This window comes from Plodia interpunctella, chromosome 20 (assembly GCF_027563975.2).
Source record: "Plodia interpunctella isolate USDA-ARS_2022_Savannah chromosome 20, ilPloInte3.2, whole genome shotgun sequence".
NCBI lineage: Eukaryota > Metazoa > Arthropoda > Insecta > Lepidoptera > Pyralidae > Plodia > Plodia interpunctella.
In genome coordinates, this window is record NC_071313.1 from 2,912,205 (window position 1) to 2,931,670 (window position 19,466).

The following is a 19,466-nucleotide window of genomic DNA, read 5'->3' on the forward strand; positions in this document are numbered from 1 at the left end:
GAATCCATTCGATGGTGAAGTGAAGTGAAATGCTAACCTGCACTTAGCCCTCTGGTTGATAGTTTAGTTCACTAATGGCATACATCCACTACTAGATGTAGGTAGGTAGTCGTAAAAGTCATATCAGATGCCTTGAATAAAATCTGACACCAGTTAGGTATACTGTAATAACACACATGATAAGAAAGAATAATTGTAGCTGCATCTCACTGCAAATCTACTCTATAGTGAGACTTTCGTCCTTTGGTACTAAAAATGCGCTTTATGAGAGTCCAATTAACGAAATTAAAAATAAAAACCACTTACAAAAAGTTAAACCTACCAGTTAGATATCGAGAGTGAAACTTCGAAATCACAAATATGACAATCAGTTAGTCACAGTCTATTCGCCATACTTTTCATGGATGAGGTGTTTATAACGATTTCGTTTCGATTGCGCTATGGTATTCGAACCATGGTAAAGTTATGGTCATTATGCCGTGAAGATTGCATAAGTTGTTTCCGGAATCTCACTTCATTTGATGATTAACAAAAAAAGAATTCGCCACGAAACGGTGTTCTTATTAAACTACATGTATGTAACCACGTCGTTATCCGTTACGGGAGAGACTGAGCCCACATTCGCGAATAGGCTTATTTACCGACTTATTTTAAGCCCTGTCCCTTGAATGACTTTTACAATCTGCGCGGGAGGAAAAACAGCTGACACATTTTAGGTTTTTCTTTCTTCTTAGACCGGCATGGGAATATATAAAATAAAACTAGCTGTTGCCCGCGGATTCGCCTGCGTAAATTTTCTACGGGAACAGTTATTTTTCCGGGATGAAATGTACTTTGTCCTTCTCTATACTATAAATTACATCTACGCGAAATTTCAAGAAGATTGGTTGACTAGATAGGGCATGAAGTGGTAACAAGTAAAACAAACTTACTTTGGCATTTATAATCTTAGTTAGGATTATTTATGTGATAGTCAAGAGTAGTCATGTAGGAAATTATATGATTGACGCCACACTTGATTATTCACCAATTCCCTTCCGTCCCTCATTCTAGGAAAGCGAGAGGATGTTACATCATTAAAATACTTGAATTATACTATTGTCGTACCTATAAATATTATTAGTGGTAGTGACATTATATAGAAAGTTATCAATTCACTTTCACTTCGAATTCCACGTGTGTACTCTTCCAATCTTAACAGGTAACAGAAACAATGGCTTAGATTGTCAATTATAAACAAACAAACAATGAAATTCACCTTATTATTATGATTATATTTGACAATACAATGTGGCGAGAAGAAAAAAGTATAAATGTTCATACTATGGAAACTCTCGCACGAAATGAACTAGAAAAATAAAATATTTCGTAAATTGGCTAGAAGTAAACTTGAGATAGGTATAGAGTAGACTTGTTTGGATCCATAGATAAAAAAAATAATATATGGATCCAACCGATCAACAGAAAGGGATGCAGCTATGCAAATGAAAGAGAAGCGCCACTATACCTCATTTATCAAATTCTTTTGTTTCTTAGTGAAAAATAAACAAATATTTTAACAGATTATGCTACCACTATATAAAGATTTTTTGTACAAAGTCATATAGTTTTATAAAATACAATGTGGTCACAATTGACTAAACGGTTGCCACCATTTTTTATTCAATCGATTGTGAGTATTATGACTAAGTACAACGTGTAATGGAAAACTGTGTACTTTCTAATAAAATTCTTTATCTAGTGTAGCATAATCTGTTAAAATATATTTCTATTTTTCGTTATAAAATAAATTGCAGAAATACATGCATCCCTTTCTGTTGGTCGGCGAGATCTAACCAAGTTGAAGCATCTGTTACTATTTATTAAAATAAATATATTTATGACCATATACATATATATATTAGTAGATTAATTTTGCAAAGGAAGTATGACATCAGATTTATGTTAAATAAGAGAAAGTAATTAATTATAATAGTCTTATATATTTCCTTTAATAAAGTATGCTTTTACTATTGGCGTACGTAGGTAAGTACGTAGGGAAAGTTATTTTTCTCTGTTAAAAAAAGGTAAAACTTATTATTAGGAAAGTATTAAAAGAAAGTTAACGAGAATGTATTTGTGTAAATTGTCTTAATTGGTACTTACGTCATTTATTGTATTTAATTCTAAATTATTTTTGAGTCTAAAATAGTAACATCACTTTGACATAATGTCAGTAATGTCAGACAATTCCCGCTCGATACCAGAAATTTTTCATCTCATTATTATTTTCAAAAATAACTTAAAAATTATGTATAACAAATTCAATTAAATATGTCAGACAAGTTTCATAATAAATTATTGTTTTTGACATTTAGAAATTGTGAACCTCGGGCCCATTTCTCGTGCAATTGAATTTAATTGAAAAATATGGCGGGCAAATTGTTAAAGAAATAATTAATAATCATCGCAGGCGCTTTGTTGTCAGTCATTTTAGTATTTATATACATACATTAATTTAGGTAACCTATCTTACCGAAAAATAATATTTATTATATCACACAATTATCTATTCAGAATACCTGTCAATAAGTCCATAACTTTTATGGCATTTTAATACTTTCTTAATTGAATTTCATTCGAGTGTCGAACAATTTCATAGTACAATGACTAATAATCTAAAATTATGGTCAATGTTACATAACATTTGTATGGTTTGTTGACAATCGCGGCTAGAAAGTGTGCCTACTAAGAGAACAGGTGGACTTTAATGTCTGTAGGAAAAGTGTTGAAAGTTATTAAATAGCATTTTTATTACTGCGTCTTATGAGGATACCTTACAATGAGGAACGAGTAACACGGTCTACGGATGGACGTAATTAAACCTCGCGTTAGAATTAGATATATCAGAATTGTCCACTTAAATTTAAGGACAAACATACATACAGACAGGCAGACAAAAATTCTAAAAAAATATATGTTTTGGCTTCTGTTAGTTCCATAAAGACCATCCATAATTATTTTTCTTTAATATCTTATATTATGTACCATAGCCTACTTACAGTTTTATCATATGTATAGATTTTTGCAATAAGTACTGTTTTTCACGTGGTCGAATCCGTGGACAAGCATAATTTTGTTCATGGTAATGAAGATGTTGGTATTCAAGTGGGGTCACGTGGCGAGGCGAGCCTGTTATTTTGTAGGAGTTTCAAGGTTTTCCATCTCATGTGTTTAATGATCGGTTTCGAGAATAACTCTATTGATACTTGACATTTACTTTATTAATTCTGACATTATAATAATGATTTTACATGTGCCGACAGAAATGATTATTGATTAATTTTGTTTGTAACCAAGATTTATATAATCCAATAATATTTTAAATTAGTGATTATATTTTTATCACAGATTACATTGGTTTAGCTAGCAGCATAAGCTGCTGCTAGCTAAGTAAAAATCACCTATATACCTATACACAAGGTGAGAAAATTACAGTAATATTATATTCTATATAAAATAGATAATCTAAGACAATTGTCATAATGTATTGACTGTAACAATGCAGCTGGAAGGATGGTTGGAAAGTCCATTATAAAAATTAATACTTTTATTAAGATGCAATCACCTTAAACGCAAAATTCAAGGTAGCTGTCAAAATCAAACAGCTTTTTTTGCTAAAATATTACGACTTCACCTTTTAGTATCTAATGATACTAAATATATATCATTATAATATAGTATCATTATAATATAATTATTATAATGATACTAAAACGTGAAGTCTTAAGGATTTTGTTGTTGTGATATCTTTGAAAGCGTTGTCTTTATTACAATATTTTTTAAAATATTAGTTCCTTCGAATAGTAAATAATATAAAAAAATGTGACCCTATTGCAAGACCATAAACAGATTACACAATATCCTAGTCGCTGTAATATGACACAAATATTTTCTAAATAACGGATGTCTGTTGGGACCGTAAATTGGTCTATTACTTACTTCATTCCTCTAAAACTTAATCACAACTAAGTATGTTGACACAACGTGACATTTGTGTTCTCAGAATAATAATTATCTGGTCTGTTGGAGATTTATTTAAATAATAACTAATTGTATATTTTAAGAAAAAATCTAATCTATATAATATTTTATTATAATGTGTTTTCGATTTATTTAACGCTCGCCACTGTCTGTCTATTGTATAGAGGCCGGTGTTTCAAATAAAATACTTGACCGCGTTCGAAATTGAATATCTAATCCGTTTTGCACACCTGTTTTATTAGCACCGAATAGTATCAGGCGCTATTCGAGGAATAATTAAATTCTGTGTTTTCATTTATTAATTTATTTAATAACTCTAAAAGTTGTATGTCTTTAAGTTTGGAGATTTTATCTAATCTATTCTTAAACTGTTTACGGAAGGTGATTAATTTCATTTTGATTTTTCAAAACTAGAGCCCTTCACTAGTAGCTACTAGTGATGGGCCCTATTTTAGAAAAAAAAAACAAAAAGTTAGCTTAGCTCAAGACTCTTTACGACCCATATGCTTTATAGACCAGATTTCCATCAAACAATTGCCGGTAACAAATCCTAAGTTTGTCTATTAAGAAACAGTAATCGTGTGAACCTAGACGAACTACAATCAATCGTAAACGACACTAACTACAAAAATTTCACCAAACAAACGAGGTGATTAGTAATTTTACTTTCCTTACCCCTTTCTTCAGCTCGCCAGTGAAAGTAATATTTACATACAGACATACATCGTGTAAGACTATTATACTCTAGAATAAATTAAGGCGTGTATTGACAATTCTCTTGTAACAGTTCGTAAGGAATCTCTTTTTGTGCGTATGCGCATACATTCATCTTAATACGGAAAAGGAGGTGTTGCGAATTGCATTTGAATTTATTATACTTTAAAATAATGCAATACGATTGATAATATTGCAACAAAAAGAAATGCCAGAGTATTTATTCTTTACCAGAGTTGGAGCTAACCAACTAAATTGGAAATGTCATGTAATCAGATGACAAATAATCATGATTACTTTCAATCATGATTACACTAATAATAAGTAATCGGATTACATTAATCATCGTGATTATTTTACAACTCTTCTTATCGATTGTTATTCTAATAGTCAGACTTAATTTATTTCGCGTAAAGGCATCTCACATGAATTATACGACCAGTAGTCGCATGCCAAAACTCTAGTGATCTGAACAGTCAACCAGTGTTCAGCTTTTAGGTTTATTCCGAAATATTAGGTGCAGCATGTGAAATAGCTGTATAAATTTGAATTTGGAATTCCTAACCAAAGAGGAGAAATTTGTGATTAAAGTTGCCAGTACAACAAAACGCCAATTTCATATGTAAGGACCTAATATTTCATTAGTGGAACCACATGTTGGTCTATAAACATTGCTATAAGAACAAAAATAGTTTTAAAACAAGGGAGGCCGTATACCGTAGATGACATACAGCACCGGTGCCGACATGTGGTAATGCGGCCGGCGTCGGTTATAGAGGCATTCCCATACAAAATCAAATCGCCTATAAAAATACTCAGGACATACAATTTTATATACTTTTCTTAGTTTGATGACATAAATAAATATAAATATATTTAGGACAAATCACACAGATTGAGCTGGCCCCAAAGTAATTTCGAGACTTGTGTTATGGGATACACTAACTCAACGATACTATATTTTATAACAAATACGTATATAGATAAACATCTAAGACTCGGGCCAATCAGAAGAGATCATTTTCCATCTTGACCCGACCGGGGATCGAACCCGGGACCTCTCTTTACCACTTTACCACTGCGCCACCGAGGTCGTCAAACATAGTATCCACGTAGTTTTCGTTAATTACATTTTTGACCTTGTTCACACGTAAAGCGAGCTCGTTCACACACACAATAGTATAGTTGTTTCATGCGACTTTTACTACCAGTGTTCACACTAGATATACTCGTGTCTATTTAACTAAATTGTATAAAGTATCATGAAAGTATATCGTAATGAAATTCAAAACTTCAAATCTTATTCTACACTAGCTGCGCCCCGTGGTTTTCTACTGTGGGAATATCGGGATAAAAAAAATACCATGTACACTCAAAAATACTTTTGAAATTGATGTGTGAACATGAGTGGTTCCGATACTATTTACACACACACTTACAAACACATCTCCAAGATGCGTGTAAGTGCTAATAATCTCAATTTTCTTGTCTTTCTTTTCTTATAGTTCATGAAGGATTTATTTCGAGTTTTGCCATGACATGCGATAATAATGACACACAAACACTTTTTTCTTCTGTAATTATTTTTCGTATAATGCAAATTATCGAAACATTTTCTTCAAAAAGCACGTAAGTAGTAAAGCACTCAAAATAGATCAAATGAAGTTCCTCTACTGTTAAATTTATCACTCAAAAGCTTTGTTTGATGACATAAATAAATAAAAAATATATTTAGGACAAATCACACAGATTGAGCTGGCCCCAAAGTAATTTCGAGACTTGTGTTATGGGATACACTAACTCAACGATACTATATTTTATAACAAATACGTATATAGATAAACATCCAAGACCCGGGCCAATCAGAAAAAGATCATTTTCCATCTTGACCCGACCGGGGATCGAATCCGGGACCTCTCTTTACCACTTTACCACTGCGCCACCGAGGTCGTCAAACATAGTGATGTGATTTATTGGAAAATAATTTGAAAATAATAGCACGTATGGCACCTGCCTTATTAATTCCTCGCTACGAGGTGCATATGATTACTATTACTATTATGAGTTTCTAATACGATTGGCCTTTGAAATGAAGCCGAACCCGACATTTTGTGGGTCCCAAAAGTCAAGCAGTCAAGGCCATGATGCGCCCTGCCTTTGATACATTCGACGAAATATGGTGCAACTTTTAACTGAAGTACTAAATTTGACGACTATAGCTTAGTAGTAATAACGCTCGTTCGCCATCTGGAGGTCCTGGTATCGATTGCCAGTGTAGGCAAATTTTATGTAATTTTTATATGTTTATTTATTTATTATTAAAAATGCTGACTCATTCAAGTGATTTATAGTTAAACGTGTCACAACAACAAATCAAACATGAAATTCTAATTATTTCTATTCCATTCTAAACGTTGTAAACTAAGAAATCATAATTTTTCCAATATTTAAAATTAGTAATTTTTATCAATTTTAGTTTCTAATTGTCAGATTGAAATTTCTTAATAACTGGAACGAAAGTTTTTAATCTAATTCAGTTGCAACTGTAGTGTTTTCTAATTCACAACACCTAGTTCAGCTAGCTCTAAATTACACAACTTTTCTGCCAATTATAAGAGGTGCTGTTGTTTAGAAATTTAGTATTTTTTAACATAAAAATGAAATGTATGAACTTTATATTTGTATTAAATGGAAAAGATTCTGATTGTTCATAACAGGATTAATTCCCGTACAATTCGATAAAACTATTTAAAAAAATGTTTACAAAAGACCGCACCGTTCTGTATTAGGTGTAGTATACAAACGATTTCTTATATCTGTCTTGCTTCCACAATTTTACCTGAGAATGTACTTTGTTATAGATACCTTGATTATCTCCCAGGCAGTTTTGAGGATGTGATCACAACGAATGGAAAGGACAGATACTGACAAGGCATTTAAAGCTCAAATAATACAAAAGGAGGTATTTATTTATTAAAAGCTGATAGGCAATAATGGCATCACCAAAGAGGGTATACGTCAGACAGGCAGACAGTTGTAAAAGCCCAGCCAAATTTTCAAAATTTAATGGTTGATATTTTACGCCAAACCTGAGCTTCGGGGCATCACAGCTCCGGACTTAACCGGGAACACGCGAGGATTAGAGACTGTGCCAGCAAAAAGAGTATATAAATTCAAAATTCAAATTCATCATATTTCTCACAAGCTACAAACTACTGGCATTTCGGAACGACCACTGCTGAGAAGAAATGGCGAAAGAAACTCATTTGAACAGCGTTGGTCCCTATCATGCCAGAAGGGCTTATCATTATTGTTTCTTACAATGCTTTTTTCTAATAATATATAAAAGTACATAATGTACATACAAGGGACTTTACGTATTAAGGTACAACGTATTTGAGAGTTCCTTCTGTACTTTCCTATATTGTGTTACGTTCCGTTGCTATAATGACGTCCATTAGAAACCGACGGACGTGTTTTAAGTGTTTTTGTTTGGACAACGACTTAAAAGCGTATTGTTTGAGATTTCGACGAAGGCAAAGGTATATATATAATCAGTATTGGCTGAGTGCTTTTCTATAGAACCTCTAAAAGGGATTTCTAAGTTTATCACTAAACGAGCTTTTGGACGCGGCTTCGCTCGCGTTTATTTGCAAAAGAAACAGGATAGAAGTAAAATTTCAAAGTTCATATTTCATCCCCTTGGGCAGGAATTTCCATTCCATTATTAGCGGGCGTCGCCTAATATCAATCCATTTTCGCGCCAAATTTTATCTTCATTGGCTTAGTATTTTTCTAGATATAGCGATGAGTGAATGAGTGTTTTTCGCTTTTATATTTATCACTTAATACCCGTCTTTTATAAAAATAAACTTCTTGATGAAATTAAAATAAATAAATAAAATAGTCATTTATTCCAGTAATCTTGGTTATAATATAAGGCTAAGACTTCCCAGTGAGTAATCTAATGATACTCGTGATGGGAATGACCTGCTACTTCCATAAAGACTACAATTGTGAATGTTAATTAAAAGAAATAAACAAAAAGGAACATGGTTACGGTAGGAAATGAATGTGAGACCATAAGTGTGCATGTGTCAGTTGAGGTAAATATAATATATAGTGTGAGGAAATTAGGTTGAAACATTGTTACTTACACAATTATCGAAGTAATCACAAATTTTAGATGAAGTTTTCACCTGAAACAAAAAATTAACATTATTTTTCATAAGCGAATTCACATAGATTATAATTTATATAGAAGGGTATACATCTCGATGTTTCGAAGAGATTTTTTATTTACAAGCGGCCCATCCCGGCTTCGCTCGGGTAAAAACATAATAAAAACCTTCCTCAGGAATCACTCTATCTATTGGAGAAAACCGCAGGAAAATCCCTGCGGTAGTTTTTGAGTTAATCGTAAACAGACAGACAGACGCAGCAGTGGACTTTGTTGTACTCGTATAATATGTAAGGATAAGACGTTAAAGAAACATCTTTATCTGTACACTAAGCTGTATATATGTTCTTTATGTTACGTGTTTATTATTTATTATGTGTTAAAGTCTAAAATTGAATGGGTACACCTTTGTGTGATGTGTTGATCGCTCATTTGCATCGGAAATTAATTAATAATATTTGTTACAAAAAGTTCACTAAAGCATACAGAACTTGATCTCAAAAGGTTATTAAAAATATGTTTTGCAATTAAAAATAATCTATATGGGTATTCAAGTATCATACAACCAAGTTACAATATACTAAAGGACTCTATTTAATGACAGTAATTAAATGAACGTCGTAAATTGTCCGTGTTAGCCTTCAACGTAACTGCATAGCATCGTAAGATCGAATTCTCTATTAGGTAGGGTTGGCACTACTTTAAATTTTACAATAATATATTTAAACTAGTATAACTTCATGTTTATACAATGAAGACAAGTTTGGACTCGATTTATCAAAGTCATCCTGCATGGATGTCTAAATGACCCCACAAGGAATTTGAGCAGGTTTGCAACACTAAAACAAGTACCTGCAATACTAATACATATTCTAAAACAAAGTCTGTCTGTTGCGATAAACTCAAAAACTACTGCACTGATTTCACCAACAGATAGTGTGGTTCTTGAGGAAGGTTTAGTTGTATAAATTATTACGTTTTTATCTGAGCGAAGCCGAGACAGGTCGCTAGTATGTTATAAATAAAAAAAAATGTTTTTACATTTTGGTGCCAAAGATAGAGACAAAAGGTATATTAATAGGATTCATTTGTTTGTACCCTTTCCGTACGGTACTAAAATCGAATATCATTCGTTTACTCTCTCTCTTTCATCTGAGAGTTTGCCTGGTTGTTTCCTCAGCCGTTGAGCGTCGTAGCCCAGGCTCCGCTATCCTACTTATTCGTCTCCATCTCGGAGGATATCATCATTATTATTATTATAATCCACCTATCCTATACCATTTTAGTTATGGTCGGCAAAAGCATGTGTGCCTCATCCATTTCTCCCTCTGATGTCAATCAATCTTATCTGATCTCAATCGATGTTACAGTTCATCCATCTCTTCTTCGGTCTTCCTCTATTATTTTTCCCACTCTTTTTCATATTCTGTACAATGTTGTTCTCCTTTCTTACAACCTGCCCATATCAAGTGACAACCCTACAATGATCAGCAAATATAGGATGAACACTGCTCGTAACGTCACGAACCCGATCCACCATATTTAGTGGCCATTTACGCGTTTCTATTTAGTTTTTAAGTATGCAGTACTTCTGTTTTAACTTTGTTGCGAATAAAACAACTTTTTAAACCAGTTACAAACACTAAAATGTCACTACGCTGGATCTTTCCAAGGAAAAATACGCACATTTAATAATATCTCTTTCGTATTATGTCCACTTAAAAGAACTTACTTTATATGCATAATGGGAAAAAAAATGGCGACAGTAGGTACAAAGCACCAGAATTTTGGAAACACTTCCGGCCTAAATCATTTACCTATAGGAGTAGTCAGTTATATGAGTAATGTAAGTAGTACAAAAGTGAAAATAAATTGAGTCCCCAGAGGGACTCAATTTTTTTTTATTTAGAATTTTATCAGAATAAAATTTTTTGGGAAAATTTAAATTTACTTTGGGAAAATTTTGCTAGGAAAAAGAATGTCGCATCGAAATAAGGTTTCAATGAAGATTTCGTTAAATAGTAGACTATAATAATATTGGCAATGACCCCAAAATTATAAGTATCCATTATTAAAAATTACAATGGTTATTACATTGTTATGTTATCATACTTAACCTATCAAATGGATAAAAAATACCATAGTATATTATAGTTAATTTATTATTATATTAGATGTTACCTAAGGTCTGCGGCAATACGTCGCCCACGTCTCTCTCCAGCTCTCCTACTATATCCACACTAAATATGAAATGCTCCGTATTGATATGATTTTAGTATACCTAATATATATATATTTTTCCTATAGTAATATATTTTTCTAGTATATTTTGCGCTGAACAATCCCGAAAAGAATCTCGTAGCTGACGAAACAACTGCTTATTAACCATGACATTGTAATAATACAATATTAGTAACAATTTCATTCTAAACCATTTACAATACAAATGACAGTTTAATGAAATATGATGGATTAGCTGGTATTGAAACATTCAACCTTGATTTTTATAATTTGCATGTTCTCAGTATACCTAATAATGTTTTTGACAAATTGTCTACCAATTAACTATGTAATGATAATAATTAAGGCCTGGAGTTACATTGTTAATCCATTTGTAAGACATTTAATTACAATTTAAAGCTCATTTATCAGCAAATAAATTGATTGATTATACCTAATAATAAATATATATCCAATATCTTGCTCGAGCACTATATTATTTGTTTGATAAATACCGATAGTTTAAAAGTACTTATAGGAGGACTTAACATTTTTACTCACTGTAAAAAACAACTGTCATGTGTCATCATCATTAAATTTAAGTACAATGTGTACAAGGTTGTCGATGAGAGTATTTACCATTCTACTCTTTTTCCTGCCATAAATGTTACCTCATTATCAAGTTATTGTTTAAATTAAATATCTTAATATTAATTTACGAGGTAGACAGAGCTAAGTCGCGAAACTCGAAAGCCACGTATAACAGGATATTTTTTGGAATTGCGGTTCCGAAATAGTGACAGGTTAATATCATATCGCCTATATTAGAATCATTATCACTTCATCTTCCATTCATCATCATATGCAGCACAGTTACCCACTGTTGTGTATAAGCTATCTATATCCATCTACGCCAACCATCTCTGTCCTGGGCCGTATTTATCATCAAAACGGAAAATATTAAAATTGATTAGAAATAAAAATATATTACGTAAACAACTGTGTGTATTGTTATGTTTGAAATGGTATTTATAAATATTGCTTGGGCAGCGTTTCCGTCGTGTCATTGTTTAAATGTTTATTGACCATGAATATGTAAATGATTATACACAGTTATAAAACCTGACATACATTCCAAAGATTTCCAAGTAAAATATTTAATATCACTTGTAAAAACAAGGGTTTGGCAAAGGAAAATGCGTAGTACATGAAATATGTGCGTGTGGTCTGAGGGCCCACTTCTTGAAATTCTATGTAATTATGCTTGTGATTTAGTGAACATTTCAAAAGAATTGTGAAAGTTAATTTCAAAAGTAATCTATTGTAAAAAAGGACAAAAAAGTTCATTTTTCTTTTCGAGCAAACAAAAAAGAATTTGACATAGACTGTTTTGGAAACCATAAAATTTGTAAAAATCAATGTAAAAATAATTAGATATTGAATTTTATCTATTGACTATTTATGGTGCCCAAGAATCGAACCTGTATCCTTCGCTCATACGAGGTCACCGGAACCATATCATATGTATCTAATATCACCGGCGTACTTGAAAGTTATCTATAAACGCATTTGCAGGTGCCTCACGCTTGGCTTTCATATATTGACCGACTTGCGCTTGACCGATAAATATAATGTAGATTGTTTATTAAATACAGGTTGTAATGAGTGCATACATTTAATCGTAAACTAATTGGTTACCTACTAAACAGAATACGTTCTTTTTTATTTTTATGTTGCTCAAAATTTAAATGAAGAATCTCTCTCATAAAGTGGTATTTTGTTTTGGTATATCTCAATTAATTTTAAGACTGTTTTCGTCAATCTTGTCTGCTTATTTAAAGTTCCAAATTAATGCAACAATGTAAGTAGGCACCAAACATCGTTACAAAATAAACGCCATGACATTTTTTTTTCATGACCATAACTTATTTTGTTAAGAAGTATTTGTTATGCTCGAGCGCAGGTAGCCAGTATTTCCGGTCGTTGTCAGTCAGGAAATAAAGAAGTAGCCGAGAAAGGGCGATAGATTTGATGAATAACAAATTGATATATTGTCGAAGAACTTGCAACTGCCTATTTATAATAATATATATTTTATAATAGAAAAAAATCTTTTCAGAACTGAGTACATATGTATATTTATTTATTTAACTTTATTAAAAAAACATGTGACCGGACTTCAAGCCTGAGGCTTTTTCTACCAGTCAACTAATAGGTGATGCAGATGGATGTATATATATATGAATTTATTTCCTAAATTATGCGATAATTATAATTACAGAATTGCATCAGTAATATGAGTAGAAAATTATAAAAATTTAGACATTTTTAACATAACCAGAAACTTTATTTATGATTTACACTTCAACATATCGTTGTATAACCAATTTCTGGTTCCTTCAACTCGATTTTTGAGGTGAAAGTATCGACACAGGTGTTACGAGATCCGATATCTCGACTCAATGAGACAGAACATGCAATCGATACAGTTTATGTAGGTCGATTGAGATGTATAAATCGATTCTAGTTGAAACTAATACAATTGATTGCTTGTTGTTAAAGGTCATTCACTTTATTTCATTTCGATAAGTGAAGATGTTTTAGTATATGCAACTACAAGATGGTACCTATTTTACTTATTTTCCAAAGAATTTCGTTCACGCATGTACATTTTTCTCAAAAAAAAAATCTGTATATATATTTTTAAGTAGGACAAATTGACTAAACAAAACCGCTAAAGGATGAATTCATGATGATAATGAAAATCATCTTAAGGGATGAATTTATGATGGCCTGAACCTCGACTAAAGAGTCTGTCGGTCGTGCTTATCTTAGAGCAAAAAAATATGTAATATATATATATATATACATACATACATACATATATGTTTGTCTTTGAAATGTATGTTTTTAACATATCCGTGTTTTGTTCAGACCTGGGGGCAGACCATCATCTCTTAACGCGATCCAGTTTACGACCTAAACTGAACTGCATCGCAAATTCGTACCATCGACTTGATTTTTTGTATGAATAAGATTCATTTTTGCCTAAATTGAACTGAGTTTGTGTGTCAGAAGATATATGTAATGGAAAGAAAAGTATGAAGTGTGTGTCCGTGACGCACACTTCATACTATATACATATAATGATTTGACACAAGAGAACAGTGGAATTAAAACAAATTTTAAAGGTTTTTTTTTACTGCCATCATTTGATTTTAGTTAAAAGTAAGGTGTTGGTGAAATTAAACCATTGTGTACTAGTTTTTGTATCTGTATTTGGATGCATTTTGATGTTGCTGATTTTTTGCTCTACGAACTAATTCTCAAGGAGCGTAACTTATAGACTTAACACACATTTTACATTAAATTCTGTCACTATAATAATCAGTCTGTCAGTTTATCTGTTCACTTCGTCGACACTCACGACCTACCAAGGTTAGAACAATCGTGCATAAGTTAGAGCAAAAAATATGTATGTGTTTTTGAAAGGTATGTTTTTCTGTATTTAACATATCCGTGTTTTGTGTATTTGTTAACTATCTATGATTTTTTTTAGATTGAATTTCTTAAATAGTGTAAATTTTATTAGTTCTTAAAGAACTATCCAAAAGATTTTGATCCAGAAGATTTACTCATAAATTTCTAAAATATTACACCCGTGTACAAAATTTCATCAAAATACGTCTAATACATTTTGCGTGTTTGAGCAAAAAACGTATTGTGACCTAAATGGATTTTATTTGTGGTAAAAACACTTAATGCCATAACACAAGCCTTGAACTATCTATTTGTGATTCCTTTTGTTGCCTGAAATCAGAAATAGTTTTTTTACTTCGCTGTATTCTCTACCACGAGATACCGACTTGGCAATCACAACAATCGTAACTGCATGAATATTTTTCCTTCACGGTTCGCGAAATATAGGCGTATACAAAAAATATAAGTAACTATTATATGAAAAAGATGAATACAATTAATTTATCTGACGTAATATGTCGATTAGCAAAAGGAAGTGAATACTAGCTAAAATCTCACGCCGGAAAAAAACATCATTTAACTTCAATATTTGAGGATATTCCATTTGACCTTACGCATGTTTTTGACGGATGAAGATGATAATCTGGAAGCCTTGGAAAACGCTAAGAATTATGTCAAGTAGACGCATATAATGGACGTCGAAGACCGTGTGAAGTGGAGAAGAAAATATATGGCTGATGAAGAAACCTGAAGAGATGGCTCGAATGAGAGAGAGAGAGAGATAAAGAGTTAACCTATTCGCCTATCCTAGGTGAGCAAAGCAGCGCGACGCTACGCGCCGAAGTGCGTCAAAGTTAAACGTGTATTACACGTATGTATTTGATATTGTGCTTATGTTATCGTCGTATCAGTATTTAAACGAGATTCATATGAGTCGGCATTATTCAAAAAATATGTTATTTAAAAATATGGTTGACCATGCTCGTTCGAGACTACAACTCATTAGGGTTGGCAATGTATGTACACAAATCTAACAATTGGTCCTACATTCAAGAATTTTATTTTTAAATGATATCGCAATATTATGATATAAAACAAAAAACTAAACAATCTAAAAAAAATTACAAATATATATTTTTCTTGTATGTAGTTATTAATTTTATTTTTATACATAAAGTGTAACTAAGAGCCAATTCTTTATGTATTTAATTTTTATATGAAATATTTTTTTATAAGTTTACAACCCTACCTCCTGCGCTTGCCCATTGATCGGTGACCGAATGGTCGCAGGTCATTCACTCGACGCGTCATCGAAAAGTCTTCGACACTTACCCAGTGTGCTAGGTAAGCGACAGAATGTTGCAACGAGGATCGTGTATTACTTACTGCTTATCGCGACAATATAAGTCAGAAGATAAATAGCCAAACGTCGTATTATACAATCGCGCTGCGTCTTTCTGTTTTGCCGCGTTTGTCGCTCACCCAGGACGTCGGGTAAGCAGTGGGCATAAGCACTAGGTGACGTAACCTCTTTACAGGTCATCTTTCTATTCCTCTACGAAAAAGACGCAGACCAGTAGTAGTAGACAGAAATATTACAATTTGAAAAACTTGTGTTTTCAGATGTAGTTTTTGAAAAGAGCAACTTGAAAATTAGCTTTTATGTGTTGCCCTAAATTGTGACTAAGTTTGATGGTGATTTTAATATTGTACTTTGTTCATATTATGTTTGTAGGATCTTTAATGAGTGAAATTGTACTCTTCTATGTCTCTGTATGGTTTAAAAAATCTCGTTCATTAAATAAGACACAGGGAAAAAGTGTTTTAAAGGCATTATTTTTGAAAGTCTTAGTCATTTTTTCTTCAAAACAGAATTTATTGATGAATCACTGACCAAATCCGTTAAATAAGTTTCATGCATTTTAAATTCGAAATCGTATGCGAATCATTCTGAGAAATCGATACAAAACACAAATTGACTATCATACGAGTAGCATGTTATACATATTTTTTGCATATTAGTTATAAAATAGTTATTAGAATACCTACTTATAATATGATATTAGTTATCCTATTAATATATATATATAATGCGAAAGTTTGTGATGGTGTATGCTTGTTACTCTTTCACGCAAAATCTATTGGACGGATTGTTATGAAATTTGGTACACGGTCAGAATCAAATTCAAATTCAAAATTCAAAATTCTTTATTCAATTTAGGATGATATACATCACTTATTGACGTAAAACAATACTTAAACTAAGTCTACTGCCGGCTTCCAAAGCGCAGGTGAAGAAGAAGCGGCGCAACAAACTTCACCGCAGCCTTAACCTGGAGTAACACATGGGATATTTTTATACTGAAATTCCCATATATAGAGAACAAATGTAGGATTGCCTGTATTGTGTTTATTATTTTCGAAATTCTAATGATTGTAAATTAATCTTGTACCTATTTAAAATATGTATTTATTGACGTCAGTGCCTAAGATGACGCCGTTCGAAGCGGAGAAAAATAGGCGAGAGAGTATGTATTTCCTTATTTGTATCCAATACAATTTCATTAAAACAGATTGAGTGAAGACTATTGGTTGATTAAGTGGAAACCTTGCCTTTATGTGTGAGGAAGGAATGCTTTTAGAAAAGATAGAGAAAGAACAGTTTATGAGTGAGATCCTATAAGGTTCCGTAAAAACGGAACCCTATAAGCCTTATTGTTGAGTCTTAGATATATTTGATCATTACATCAAGCTTGTCGATAGCATAATTAGTATTTCCCACTTCGTTCATCAATTTCCTACTTATTAGTACGATATATCTGTGTTACAGCATAGCATGCCATCGTAACTTTACAAGATATACACTAATTTGTATGCATATATCCGTCTGCATACTTAATTAACTGTATGCTAGGCGATCAATCGTTAATGCAGGAACAAATACTGTGACATAGATAATTAAGCTCACTTCCGCAATTAATGGGGAAGTGTTAAAAATTAAAAAAAAAAAATGGCGGTCGTTTTGGTAAACAAGACACGTAAATAAACTTGGAAATGGCCACTTTCACTGTGAATGAATAAAGAATAGCCAAGCAGTAACGGATGGCTGGCTGGTCGCTATAATGTTTGAAAAATAGATTTAATTTTGGAACATTATCCATTGCACGACTCTGTTACTCCATTGTTACACGGAAGATTTTTTTCGTCACAATCACACAGATTCTTTTTTCATTTATAGTCATACTGATATCAACGATATTAATTTTTCTATCTACGCAGTAACTAAGAAGTGTAAAACATTAGATATAAATAAATACATTCATTATTGAGACATAAAAACGAAAAGGTAACCAACCAAAAATATTATGGTGGCGCCAAAATTCACACCAGAAAAACCTGCTATGCTATGCCATCAAGTCGATCAGATATTCGTTTCGTGTCCAAAGCAACAATTTTAAGGGCCTTGTATGAAGGTGAAGAACCATAGCTATCTTATTATCCATCACAAAAAAGAAGGTCAATGGATGGGCAAAATAAAAATGAGAAATTCACAAGTCCACAACATTTGCTTATTTCAATATTATTTGTGCGTTTGGATGCTGAAATATTTGTTCTTTGTTCGTACATGTTGATTGGCAATATTGATTTTGAATACATTAAGTGTATGTATACATCGTCCGTTGTGAAAAAGAAAAAGTACTGAGGAAAGTTGACACTGGGCTCCAACGCCTTAATATTATACCTGAGGAATTAACCGGGATCGTGCTCAAATTGCGAAAAGAGAATGAAAACGCAGATGTTTGTAGTAGTAAATAGAGATTAATGTCATTCATGAAAAAATATTTATTTATTTATCATATTACGTGACGTTTCACGAGAATAGGTACTACCTTATAATGAGCACTCGCTTACCTCGTATTATGATATTGCATCGATAATAAAAATGATTGAGTGAAACGTCATAAGCAACTTTCCTCCATAATGTAATTTTTTTCTTGGAACGTCCACATATTTCGATGGAAATATGTGACGCAGACCTCTTTGTTTCATTGTATTATATAGATCGTAAGTTACACTATAGTGTAACTACCCAAGTAACATAATCTGAAATAAGTAATAATTAATAAGATTTAAAAGTAGGTACTATCTAAGCAAAGCTACCGATCGAGTCAATAACCTCATGTTTCGAACCATCTGGTGAATGTCTAACCAGAGCAGAGTGTACTTACACTCACATAACAGAATCTCCTTTTTTGTCTACACTCAATTAGTTACAGGCTGAGATGGGGTTCTTGCAAAGGTCACTGACACTTTACTGTTGATTGAACACTTGTGGTAATATATTCTATAGTGGGCTAGACTATGTCACATTCTGTGGACATTAACTTTTTTACGATTTTTTATTACTTTTTGGTACCGGTCGAAGGCAAATTCAAAGCTTGGAGAGGAAATGTAAAGCCAAAAGGCATTTATGGATCAGTTAAAGGAAAAGAAAGGTTATATGTTGTGTACATACTGAGAAGAAAACAGATGCAAAATACTCCACTGTAAAAAGAGTTAATAATAATGATAAAGATATGAATATAACTTCATCATTTTCTATCGCTTGTGCTCCATAACTGTATACGTCCGAGGTATATTTTGTTGTTTCTCTAGTGGAAATTATTAAAGATTAATGTCTCATAACTTACAATGGTTAACTACAAAATACCTGTGTACAATATGGTTGGAATCTAGCAAGCCTATAAAAATATCTCCGTTCTCGACGTGGAAAGCTTAGATAGCCTGTGAAACTTTAAATCTAAATCAAGGCGTCGATCAATAAACAACCTAATAAGAGTTATAATAT

At 32.3% G+C, this 19,466-nt stretch overlaps 1 protein-coding gene across 2 annotated transcripts in view; it reads right to left on the minus strand.

The window, feature by feature from the left end:
• LOC128678546 (glutaredoxin domain-containing cysteine-rich protein CG31559-like) overlaps positions 1 to 19,466 on the minus strand; it is a 67,873-nt gene that overhangs the window by 33,738 nt on the left and 14,669 nt on the right. The window contains exon 2 of one of the 2 annotated variants that reach the window (XM_053760135.1): positions 8,895 to 8,936. The exons of the other annotated variant lie outside the window; for it this stretch is intronic. The gene's annotated coding sequence lies outside the window, so the exon portion shown is untranslated. The remainder of the gene's footprint in view (positions 1 to 8,894; positions 8,937 to 19,466) is intronic. 2 annotated transcript variants of the gene reach the window in all.